This window comes from Lissotriton helveticus, chromosome 9, assembly GCF_964261635.1.
Source record: "Lissotriton helveticus chromosome 9, aLisHel1.1, whole genome shotgun sequence".
NCBI lineage: Eukaryota > Metazoa > Chordata > Amphibia > Caudata > Salamandridae > Lissotriton > Lissotriton helveticus.
In genome coordinates this window covers 1029028740-1029042474 of record NC_136070.1, presented here as the reverse complement: position 1 = coordinate 1029042474, position 13735 = coordinate 1029028740, and positions in this window count along the sequence as shown.

Sequence of the window (13735 nt, the reverse complement as noted above, 5' to 3'; positions counted from 1 at the left end):
TAGTCCGTTTTTTATTTCTTCTGGTTTTGACGTTTCCGGTTAATGGAATCCGGTTAGGCGGACTACCGCTTTGAATGTTCTTAGTCCAGCATCCACTTTCCGGAAGCTGGGATAAGCGCCGAGTATTAGAAGACTCTGGCGCGTTTCGGAGTAATGGTGTTGGTCAAATCATCTTGCGGATGCAGGTAATCCCTGTTAAACTCTTATAAGTAGTGAGCGATGTATACTTTTGAATGTAGTTACGCCATTATTTGGATTGCACTCGGGTGTAAGTTTGACTATGGAGGCACTTGTGAGCCGCGGGGATATATGAGTTAGCCCTCATTCCCCTTGTAGTGCGCCCGCATGTGCCGGTGTAAACAGATGTACTTATGATTAGTTTGGCAGATTGATTGCTGTATGAATTCAGTGTAGCTGTTTGGGGCATCTTATGATATTACCTTTTACATCTGTTGATTTAGGTGATTGGATTACATTGATGGAAATTCAAACGAAATTCGGATAAGCACAGGTGTGCAGAGTAAAGGGATTTCTTCCTGGCTTTAGTCATTAAACTTCGGAATTACATCTGCAGCCCTTGACCACCCTAGCTGAAATCGGCTTGTATATTTGCAAAATTATCATTTGGTAGGTTAAGACTACATGGCGAGTCCAGTTGTTTTATTCACTTGTGTAACATTACACTGGGGGTATAAGCACGGTGATGAAAGAGCTTTTTTACTGAATGTGTGTAAATAAGATTAGAAATTTATGGTGTTGGTCTTTTTTCTAATCACCTTTTCCCTTTTCGGTGTGTAAATATTTAAGGATACCAGAACCTTGAGGAACTTTTTCGTCTCACAGTGGGAGTGGCCCCCTAGGGTGCCTGTGTCCGTGAAACAGACTGTCTCTTTTCTTCTTTTTTAAATTTTAGAAGTATGTAATTATTGATATTGTTAATTTTTGTTTTTGTTTTTAGGATTACTTGTATTATTCTTGTTGCCCATTGTCCTGATGAGGCCTGAAACTGTTTGACAGGCCGAAACGCGTCGACAGTTATCACTAATTTCGACACCTTTTTTGATTTGGATATTGCTTGGATATAATCCCCAGGAGCATTACTGTGATTAGAAGCTACAGAGACATTGTTTTTGCTTCTTATGCTCCTTGTTATTTTGGTGTTCGAAAAGGAAATAAGGCCAAGAAAAGACATTGCCAGTATTTTCCTTGTAAATAAACTATTGGGCTTCTTACACAACCCTTGGATTAAGGGTCCACAACAATAAGATATTTTACCTCTTGGATCTTCAATAAGATAATTTGTCTTTTGGATTTTGAAAAGTAATTTCACACAAGATTAAATATTGCGTGTTTTGCTGATTTGTACGTATGATGTATAAAATGAAAAAGGATCTTTAAAAGAAAATTACAAATCAGATTTTTTGTTGTGTTTTTTCCTTTCTTTTAAGTTGTTTGTAATAACCATTAGATGAACGTTATATTTGATGACAGATAGATACTATACAATTTATGTTGTGATGAGACAGATAATTAGTAGTGTTTGTCTTGATAAATAATCATCCTGAAGAAAATACCGTGGCATCCTTTTTTCTTTAATTAGTTTGATACTATTGCGGCTGGATTATGTCAATGTCGTGTACCTGGGAATCCCAGTGTACCTAATCCAGTGTTTACAGGTGGTACAAAATATGGTGGTCTGCCTATTATACAAGCTACCTAAGCACTTGTCAGTATCGCTCCGCCACAAGAAGCTCCATTGGCTCCCAGTGCACAAGCAAATAATGTTTAAACTTTAAATTTAAAGACAATAGAGGAGCGTCAGAAAATTCAGAGAAAAAAGCAAGCATGTAACACCACTCACAGTCCCATTTGACTATGAGGGAGACCGCTTAGGGTTATTCGGAAGGTCCTCACTCACCAACCTGGTTGGTGACATGCTTCATAATCGGGCACCACCAGGAGTGGCCGAGAGCCACCCTAGTGTGGTGAAACGCCAGGTTACTGCGGAGCTGTTTTTTTTGTGAAATGTGAATGTTGGAGTGATTTAAAAATGTACCAATTGTGTCTAAAAAATAATTTTAATTGTTTTGCCAATTGGACATGGATAAAAACAGTGGTGTGGGATAAAGGACCAAAATTAAACGTCCAGATTTATCCTGTGTTGTTGGTCAACATGTTTCAGCCTCAATGATAGTGGTTTATCGGGCATTCGTCAGGACCAGTGAAGTGAGAAGAATGTGATAATAAAAGTAGACCCCAGTGGTATGGGCGCGCTAAGGCCCACCCTAGCCTGGGGTAAAAGTGTTAAAAGAGAATATATCAAAAAACACTTTCTCTAGATTCCGTTTGTTTGGAGTCGAACCGAGTTTATTCTGTCAAACATAAAGAAAGACAAACAGACACAACACAAAAAACAAATAAGGTTAGATATATCAAAATCTGTTGTCATATAGACAAAAAACAGGAACATGCTGCAGTGCTCTAGGGATGTGCTAATGGCCATAACAGGTCTAAAGGTGAACTGAGTGACCATGTGCACGTACAGGTTAATATTAGCCCGTGAAACTGTCAGGACTACTGTCTCTGACAGACACAGTTCAGTGGTCATAGAGAGGAGGGCATTTAAATGGAGAATTTGTAAGGCCCACTATATTGTTACATAGTAACCGGTGTCTACACTATAGGAATATTGTCTTAGTGTTTATGGGCAAAAAAGGTAAGGTGCAGGTAATACCAGAACCATCCTTACAAAACATGCTGTTTATTCTAGCAACATGGGTCTCAGGAGGGGGGGTGGGAGCAATATGCCACACCCTGCAAAAGAAAAGAAAAAACACAAGCCAGGGTTTGGCTATAGCATCAGAACGACAAGAAACGGTACTCACGCCCTCAATGCTCGGCACCCGTTCGGTACCTAGATGAACCATCGAATGCCTGGACCCTGAGGATTGGCCTCTCCATAGATTTAAGGTTTAATATAGGACAAAGAGCTCGATTAGCTCACTCGTCAAGTCACGTAGGTGGTGGGCGTAAAAGACACTGAAAGTGTATTATGACCTCCGATAGGCTGTGATCGCGGTCATGTGGTCGGGCGCTGGGCCAATCATCTATCTGCTTTAGAGACCGGGCACATTACCCGGCTCCAGTGTTAGGCATTGACATAGCAACCCCAGAGGGAGAGCCAACGGGTTATTGAAATCCGAGCGAGCAAAAGCGAAGAAAAGAATAAACATATCGGAACTAAGTGCGTTAGGGAAAACACACGTTAATTCAACGGACTGGATACATGGACATTCATACGGTCTTGTTCATTTGTAAGGATGGAGAATATGAAATGCGAGTTCGTTATGTGAGACAGTGGACCTATAGAGCAGATCATATTCAATTTTGGTAAGGGTCAAGTAAAGGACGAGCATGAGGACACATCTGTCGACATAAGAGATGTACAGGGTCAACCTAGATGACACCATAATCACATAAAGTCCTCTATACAGTCGATAAATTGTCCCAAGAGTAATCTGCCAGGAACAATAAAGTCTTAACAGATGAATTTGGAACATGTTATAACCCCTCGTACTAAGGATGTGAGAGGACATAGTCCAAGACCCAGATAGATTTGAAGCAATCCCCAGTGTTGAACACTAGAAATATTATTTTAAGGGGATAACACCTTCCATTGAGGAGATTCGGCATCATAAGGAGAAGCCTGTAGGCGCACATGCAGTGTGAAATAAACAGGTGCAGGTAGGTTGGTTATGAAGTACAGAGGCCATGGGGATGCTGTCATTCAGTCCCCTTTTAATAGTGCCAAGAGATGTACAGGGTCAACCTAGATGACACCATAATCACATAAAGTCCTCTATACAGTCGATAAATTGTCCCAAGAGTAATCTGCCAGGAACAATAAAGTCTTAACAGATGAATTTGGAACATGTTATAACCCCTCGTACAAAGGATGTGAGAGGACATAGTCCAAGACCCAGATAGATTTGAAGCAATCCCCAGTGTTGAACACTAGAAATATTATTTTAAGGGGGATAACACCTTCCATTGAGGAGATTCGGCATCATAAGGAGAAGCCTGTAGGAGCACATGCAGTGTGAAATAAACAGGTGCAGGTAGGTTAGTTATGAAGTACAGAGGCCATGGGGATGGTGTCATTCAGTCCCCTTATACTAGTGCCAAGACAGTACACCCACCTTTGTTCCTCTTCGAAGAGGATTTTCTGGGTGTTATTGATTGTGTCAACCTTTTCAATAACTGTCCACCCCATATCGTTAATGGTATGATTGTTCTTTGTGAAGTGCTCACTAAGTTTTGTCGTAATGCGACTGCATCTGATGTTGCTCCGATGCTCGCAAATTCGCAGTTTCACTTCAGGTGTAGTCATACCAATGTAAGTTGTTAAATACACCACATTTGAAGAGTTACAGTTGGTATGTGTTCTTTGGGTCCACACTTTGGGGCCGATTAGGATGTCCGCCACCCCTGAGTAGGAGGGACCGTCCGCATGGGCAGCGGCGGTCCCTCCATGGCAATTAGGATGTGACCGCCACCCTGGCGGTCACATCCTGTATGTTTTACATTGCGGCGGGTGCTGCTTGAAGCAGCACCCGCCGCAATGTAAAAAACGAAAGCTGTGCATTTGCATGCACAAAGCGGCAGGCACCGCGCGGTGCCTGCCGCTTCGTGCACGCAAAGGCAGGGGGGTACCATAGGTACCCCCCATGTGCACCCCCCACACAACCTTCACCCAGGGGGCCTGCAACGGGCCCCCAAAGTGATTGTCCGTATGCTTTTCCACGGCGGAAAAGCCGCCGCGGAAAAGCATTACTTCCCCTACATCCTAATATGGCTGGCGGTCTCTGATAGACACCGCCAGCCATGTTAGTGCTTTTCCGCCATGGTCGCCTTCCGACCGCGGCGGAAAAGCGGCGGACAGATTGTGGGACCCACCAGCCATCCTGATTTGGCGTTGGGTCTTTCAGGCCTCCTCGGCGGATTTCCTGCATACTCCGGGCCGGCGGTGGCTTCCGCCGGCCCGGAGTATGCGGAAAATCCGCCATCATAATGACCCCCTAAGTCTTGTTCAAGATTAAGAGTTTTCGTGTGTGTTGTAAGATGGCATATGCTACATTTTGAACTCGGGTAGTGACCGGTAATCTTGGGTAGACCCCAGGCTTCAATGACAGATGGGGGGTTCCGCAAAGCAGTTATCCTGGGGCGTGAATGAACCAGGTTATCACGCAGGCTACGCCCTCTCTTGAAAGAGAACAGAGTTTTTTTCCAAGTTTCTGTTGTTGTTGTTCTGTTGTTGCTGTTAATAATGCGCCAGTGCTTCTGGATGGTTTTTTTCACGCCATTGGATGCCAAACTATAAGTTGTGACGCATGTCAGACGAGTCTCGACCTGGATCTTCGGGGTCTCTTCAAGAAGGGCTTCCCTGCGCTGATTTCTAGCTCTTTGTAGGCCTTAGTCAGGACTTTACGAGGGTAACCCCTATCTTGAAGTTTTTCCGTGAGATCAATCGATTGTTCCCGAAAATCGTCAAGATAGGTACAATTTCCCCTCAAACGGAGATATTGTCCATAAGTGAGATTTTCGCGTAGAGCCCTCGGGTGAAAGCTCGTGAATTCCAACAGATTGTTCTTGGCTGTTGGTTTATAGTGGGTTTTTGTTGTAAATTGTCCATTCTGTCCATTCTGTTTTGATATTACTACATCCAGGAAGATCATCTCGTGCTCATCAACTGTGTTGGTAATTTAACTTTGACATATCAAGCCCTCCACAATAAGGGTCAATTTGATTGGAATGATAGGATCAATGAATTCAGACCAGGGATATTGCTGCGTTTCAGTCATGCTTGGCTGCTAAATGTACGCAGCTTTATAAAGCTACTCACCCTCCGGGTGAGTAGCGCGCTATACAAGTTTCTTGATTGATTGATTGATTGAGTGATAAAGCATCTGAGAGGTGACTCCTTCTTCACGCTATTGATTGCAGGCATGTGCAACCAGCTACCTAGCCATCTGAGATTAATGACAGATGAAACAAGGTTTTAAAAAGCACTGAGAATGTGCCTCTTTAGTCTTTAGGGTATTGGCTTTCCGGATGTTTTTTTTTCCCCTATACCTGCCTCTGATGCCGAGCGTCAGGACACCCCTGGAGTAGCTGAGCGCTATATAAATAATCTTCATTCACAAATTAATTGGTCTTTTAAATATTTGTGGGCTCCCTTTATTCTTGCCAGTGAATGGAAATCTCTTCTCACTACTTGACTTGAGGGAAACACACTTTGTTAAAGTAGATAACATTGCATAAACTCTCCTCTGAATTTACTGAAAGAGAATCCTTTCACAAATTCTAAATTCGAAACACTGTCTTGTGACGTGTGAAGTCCCAGCCATGGACCTTCTGTTCACATCGTTTCTGTAGGAGATTGGATTCATATTTGAAGTCGACAGTTGACCACTTCAAGTAATATTCACAACTCTTTTCTGGAAGAACCCTTAAAGTCACTAAATTATCCTGAGCTAAATATATTTATTTAGTCCGGAGTTTTAATAGCACTAGCCAGACCCGAGGGTAGTGGAGCGCTTTACAACGAAGGTGATGGGAAAATCAATACAAAACGTAACAATAGTATACATATAGATTCGCTGTGAGTCAAGAGTCTCAGAACAGAATGCAGCCTTAATAGCCAAAAAGTTACAAAATAAAGGGGTATTATACACAAGGGAGAGGCAGGACTAAGTTGGTAGGTGGGTGAGGTAGAGGTAAAATCCCTTGGTAGATATGACGTAGAGCACACAGACTTAATGTAGGGCAATGTGCAAAGCATTTATGCAGTTCCAAAACTGTAATAAAGTCAAACACAAATGAAAATCCCAAACTAAATTAGAAAACTAGATTAGACTATAATAAACAAAATGACATGAAAATTAAAAAATCCAACAAGGGGAACCATAGATATGAACTTTGCAAGATTTAAGTAGAAAGAAAACGCACCAAGCATAAGAAAAGCAGCAATGATTGTCAATGGTCATTATAGACAGGGACCCAGATTATATTTCAGAGTGACTGCAATGCAGCCAGGGTCAGACACACATAGTGGATTGGTCAGAGTCAAAGTCTTGCAGTACAAATGTTTGAAAATGTTTCTATGTGTCCAACTGTTCTTCTAGTGCCCAAACAACCACAGGAGTGCACTTGTAAGGCTGAAGGACCACAGGTGACACACGGAGACACTCACAGTTGGTTAGGCAGTTGCCAACAGCAGGATCCAGTCTGGGTACAGTTGCCACTGGTCAGCAGGATACTTCCAGAAAAAGGCCCTTTGCAGCTTGTTGTGTCCCTGTAATCACACAGGATGTAAGTCACCAGGCCCTTTAGTAAAATTTGTTGTACTGTGTTCAAATGGGAGCAGGTCCAGTCGATCAGGGCTCTCCTCAGTCAGAGACACCAGGTCCAGTCAGCCTTTGATTTCTGCAGGGCAACAAAGTGTTCTGTCCAGGGGCCTTGAAATGCCTCATTTATGCCACCTATTGGGTGGGGGTGACTCCTCGGCACTCCCTGAGAAATGGGGAAAAAGTTCTCAGGGGCAAGCCCACACACACACTTTTCAGTTGTTCCTATTTGCCTTACTGCAAACAGGCTCAAAATGATGTGTCAGCATTTTCAAGATGGATGATAATAAGAAATAAGTAATAATGATTGATAAAAGTCTTAAGCCACACTAAACGTGGGCTTTGGGTGTTGTGGGTGTGCAAGGAAGTGTAATTTGTTCATCGCAATAGTCCTACCAAATCAAAAACTAAAATCCAGATTTAAACCGGGACTGTTCCCACAACAAAGCAAACAGGCAGAAATCTGGTAGGGCAAAAGCAGGCTCCTTCAGCAACAAGGGATACACAATCATTTTCCTGGCATCTTGTTTGCTCTCTTTCAAGTGTGCCAAAGTGTTACATGTGGCTCAACATAACTTTCAAGCAGGATTTGGCACTGGGGTGTCAACCACATGCAGAAAAAAAGCTGATTGCAAGTCCCTGCAAATCAGTCCCAAGACGCACTGACTGTTGAAACACCCACAGGCTCTATCAAAATAAACTGTTCAACATAGAATTAATTCCAAACTTCTTTAATGCTAGATTAACTGTCAATTAATGTCTATGCAGTCTCGTAATCAGCAACCATTCGTTGCATTGTCACAAACTAAAGTCTTCTCAATTATTGCTCAACCATTAATAGCTTGGCTCTTCCCATAATAGAACAAAACGATTCCCAGTGCATTTCGGGTTCTAGAGACGGTTCTGCAGGGGCATACTTCCAACTCGTTCAGTCCACTCACTTATTCGATAAGTGGTGTGTGGAGAAGCATCCTTGCATCAAAAATCGTCTTGAGGGCGTATTTCACACTAAAATATAGCACTAAATGATAGATTTACCCTTTGTATAATTTTGCATAATTTTTCAAATATTTTGTGTAATTACACTTTACACAAAAATACACATTAGGAAATTTAGCGAATTTCACACACCCCTTATTTAAGCAAGGCATTTGAAACCTGAGCTCACGACTTGAAGAAAATCTTTGACATAAATAAATGATTGCTTTTTGGCAAATGGCCATATTGTCATTTACCTTAACGTTGCTCTTTTATTCCCAATTGATTAGGGTAAAATTCTGGTACTACAGATTACACAATTGGAGAAAACAGTACATTCTTCGCCTTAACACTTCTCTTATATCCTTGCCTTCGTCGTTTTTATTAAATATATGCTTTCGCTCAGATAGTGCAAGGCTAGTTTTGTGGTTAAAGATTCTTCTTTTGCGACCTTTATACATTTACCAGAACAAAACAGCATATTTGTTCAGGAACAAAATGTAAACTTTTATTAAGCAACCTTATTTTAAGAATAATTGAAAAGGTTGCAATAGTCTTTAAAAATAATATATTAAAAAGCACATGGCAGAAAGTGATGGGCGACGTGACATTTGATGACAGGTTGTAACAGTCACCTGCTAATATGTCAATCACATTTCTATACATACATGTCATCCTGAAAGTTAAAAACATCTATTCATCATGCTTTTATAAAGTCACCTTTTGTTTAATGATGCGCTCGCTGAATACCATGCTAAATGTTTTCAGGTCAAGTAGAATGCCATATCCGTCTTCTTCATTCGGAGTAAGTTCACGCCATGTTGCACTTTCTGAATTGCAGTCTTTTGGCGATATGAGCATGTGATAAACACATAATAATTCATTGCATTAACTTTTAGAGTAATATCGCACATTAGCCAAGAAAGATACTGCTGATTTTTGGTTAATTTTATTTCATTCTTAATGTCACTGAAATAGCTATGCAAAGTGAAACATTACATTATTTGGAATGTATACATAATACTTGTGCTCTTTTTCATAATGAGGAATTGCCTCACACTATCACAATTTAATGTAAATGCTTCAAGACGGTACCCTAAACCTATTTAAATTGCAACCAGGACAAATATATCCACCTGAGTGATCCATTTGTGACAATTGTCCATAAAAGAGCGGTAAGTAGTGTCGCATGTGCAACATCCCCGCCTTCAGTTCTCTGATGCAGGTTTTGTTTCTTTCTGGTCCATAAAAAATGGATTGCTGTTTTCAAACTACATCAGCACGGCTAATAGCCTTTCCCATTAGTCAATTCCATAACGCCATTAGATTGTAAATGCAAACCACACAGGGATGCAGTGCCATAAAATATTAACATGTTAAAACAATATGATTGAGTGTTACTGACACTATACATTTTTATTGACAAATAAATGCAGTGCGTGCTCTCAGGGGTTCATCTCGCCACCTTTCTAGCTTATTGACAATACAGTGATGGTTAGAATACTGTAATTATTATCAATTTGGCTCGAATTCCTTTAATGCACACATTATGTGGCCGCCGTCTCTATCGTGGAGGTGACTGCTCTGGAAGCAATAGTTTTTAATGACCATTTTGGCTCCCTCCTTTTGCTCCTTATTTAATTTTCCGTTCAATTTCAGTTGTTTTGTGTGTCATTTTAGGAGCTTGTTGATGAATTCCTAAGCGTATTTTTGTGTGAACCGGATACAGGGAACAATGGATGTGTCGGCACATTTAGCCTTTAGAGAAGGTAGTTAAAGTCAGCCACCCATGAAAATACTGGTCTTGTGTGCCCCCTCTACATCTACTCCACGACTATAGATGGCGCTTTGTTTCACGACACGCCTTGCTTTAACAGTGCCGTCCACTCTGTTGTGCCTCTCAATTTTCATTGTTCTCTTGCATTATTTTTGCCCTGCTATTCTAACTTTATTGCAATGCCGTACATCCACTACCTTTCATGATAAATGTATCTTGTGAACATGCTTCACTTGTTTATTATACTTTATCATGGCATCGGAGACCTAGTATAGTCAAAATACTTCCTGGCACGAGATTCTTCTATAGAAAATGTCCAAAATACATATTACCAAGAACGGCGATATAATTATAGCCGCTTTAGCGGCAGGAAACTGCTGCGAAAGCAGCAATAAGTGGCTTGATAATATGCCCTATAGAATTCCAATAGAATCACAGGTTCTGGTGTGAAGCACATCAAACATGGACTTCTATTGGAATTCACAAGGGCATATTATCAAGCCCCTCATTGCGTTAGTGGCAGTTTCCTGCTGCTAAAGAGGTGATAATGTTATCGCCGTTCTTGATAATATGGCCCATAGTTTGCTAAGATCTTCCACTGATATTTTTTTCAGCTCCCCAAACAAGCACTAAAGTCTCATCAGACATAACAGTAAATAAAGCCCTACATTGAGGTACTGATGGGGGGCAGCTCACCCAAGGTGTGAAGGTATACTGTCACAGTTGGGTGAGTCACTGTCCATCGCACTGCAGCCTGAATGGTGGATTAGCATGTAATGTCAGATCACTCATCATGGCACAACTGCCTATGTGCTGACCATGGAGGAATATCAAATCATACCTCAGAGCCCAATTATGTACTCGTATGTGTGGTGGAACAGGTCGATGCTCCAGTTTGCTTTGTTGCTGTAGGAATACACTTGTAGTGCTTATTTTAGTGGTTAGAAATGGCTGCCTAGAGGTCATGCTAAGAAACACAGTGCACATTGTGTGGGCTGTTTAATTGCATTAAAATTGCACCAACTGTGTTACGACTCATGTCCTGATTCACAAACGTCAGACCTGCAACATTATGTGGAACCACTGACTAGGTCCACGGTGCCATTCAACTATGTGTAAAGTATTCTGCATGTATGCTCCAATTGCACCTTATGTGCATTTGTTGGTGTTGACGTGCCAGGTCCTTTGCACAAATCTAATAGTTGCAAAACAATCAAATGACTAGAATGTTTTGCAATTCAACCTTAATTCTGTTCTTTTATGATAATATTGACTTCCTGTGTGAAATAAATAGAAAGATTAGGAGAGGGGTGTGGTGAGGGTGGGAGGAATTTGTCACGCTGCCGTACACACACAATGTTCTCTGTGGCATACTTTTGAAAAATACACAGATACACAGGAAGATGACATGCCTACCCATTGCTCTTTTACCTTTTTTTCTGTAAAGATAACAGCCTGACTGGTTGCCCTACAAAAGCATATATTCTTTTCAATGACTACACAATTGTATCTCCACATGCCTTTGGTGCCGGCACAACAGCCCATGTAGTCAGCAGCTCCAGGTGTAGGTAAGCACGGTGGGGCGGGCGGGCGGGAGGGGGATGAAGTCGACAGATTATGGAATAGGATGGATTTATTTATTACATTTTTCCTATTTCATCATCTGTCATCGTCCCCCCTCCCACCCCGCCCACACACTACCCCATCACACTTACCTGCAGCGTCCTCTGCTGCATGTAGTATCTACGCTTTATTTACAAGTGGTGCAGTAGAGTTGTGGGTGACACTGGCATTCAGGAAGAGGATGTCCCCAGGATGTTATGAGGCATTGCATGCTAGGCTTGGTGGAGCCAAGGCACAATGTTGTAAGGGACATCTGTACCTGTGCCATCCTGCCTGTCAGCAATGAATTTTCATTCCAATTCCGAATAATGACAAGTGAGACATTCAGAATTTAGAAAATGAGCCAGAGGGTGTCTGAATATACTAAACACGTAATACATAACTGTAAAAGTGCAAAAAAAGTTAACAATAACCACAGGGAAAAAGAAAGCATTGAAAAGCCAATTAGCCTCACTTGACTGATCATTTTTGGTCATTGCAGTTGCTTTTGCCCGATTATTTCATAATGCACCAGCACTGGTAAAGACATTAGCAGAGATTGGCCAATCTATTTCTTATTCTTTCAGAATAATAAGCATGTTTAATAGCAAAAAATTGTGTTACAATACATGGTGGCCATCCTGAAACTAAAGAAAACGTTCATGCTTTCAAGATGGCAACACATTGCAGAGAGAAGCAATGTAGCAGCCATCTTGAAAGTATGAAAACATTATTTCCTATACTTGTCCATCATGTTGCGTTCCATTGTGTTCCGTCACACAATATGGAAGCCATCTTGGAAGCACTGTAATACTTTCCAGAAGGCCACCACTTTGCATAATGCCACATTATGTCATAAAAAATGGCGGTGATCCTGAAATTCTGAGAAGTAGCATTTCAAGATGGCCAGTTACCACTATTAGTTTTTACAATGGTGGGGAATATTACAGAGCCTCCAGCATTTCCCCCATGTTGCAATTCACTAAATAATCACAAAATCAGCCAGAGAGTGCAAAGGCAATGTCATTTTACAAATTGGTTACTTAAAAAATTAAAAAAGGCTGACGGTAGTAAAGGCAAAAGGTTTCACACACCTGTTTTACTTCAGTCGCTGATAAGCTTAATCCAAACCGGAAATAATCAGTTTTACTGCCACTCTTGCACCTTCTAATTGTTTGTATTCGCAGTTAGACGTGATACAGCCATTAATAGAAGCCACTGCGTGTTGCTTTGCCGTTGGCCCGAGCAGAGTCAGGAGCGTGACAGACAGACCTGTGAGTGGGCTGAGACTTTTAAAGGTCATCCTCAGAACTAGGCCTGGGCGGAACTCACTGAGTTTTGCTCTGCTGAATTCTGCGCAGTTCCCAAAAACTCAGTGAGATTCAACTAAACTCTGCGAATGGGTAGAAGAATGCTTGTCCACCCGTTCGCACCGCAGAAGCACATTCAGGGTTAAAACTCAAATGGCACCACACGGTCTGCATGGGTCCGGCCATTTTCTATTACCTGTTATCTGTTCTCTGCATTGTGCTGCGCCTAATATTTGTGTCCATTTAAAATCTATTTCAATCCTCCCCCTATCCCACTCATCCACTGCTCGTTTTTTTATCAGTTTGTCTTCATGTATTTTCCATTTTGGTCTTTTTTGTAACTTTTTTCTGTGACTTTTTGTACTTTTCTTGTTTTCCCTTTCCACTTCCTTTAGTTCTTCCTTTCTGCTTCTTTTTCTTACTTCCTTCTTTTTTCCACCACAAAACATGTCGGGGGAGCAACAGGCAGCAAGTGGCAGCGCCAGAGTAGCTGCTGCAAGCCGCACACATTGCGGTCACCGTCGCCATTTTTTCAGAGGCAGAGGTGATCACACTTGTTTTTTATGTGCAGCGCTACCTCCCCTCAATGTTGGCAGCTGGTAGGAGGCCTGGGCGGGTGTACACACTGCATGAGCGTTGGCTTCTTAAGGGGGAGAGTGTGC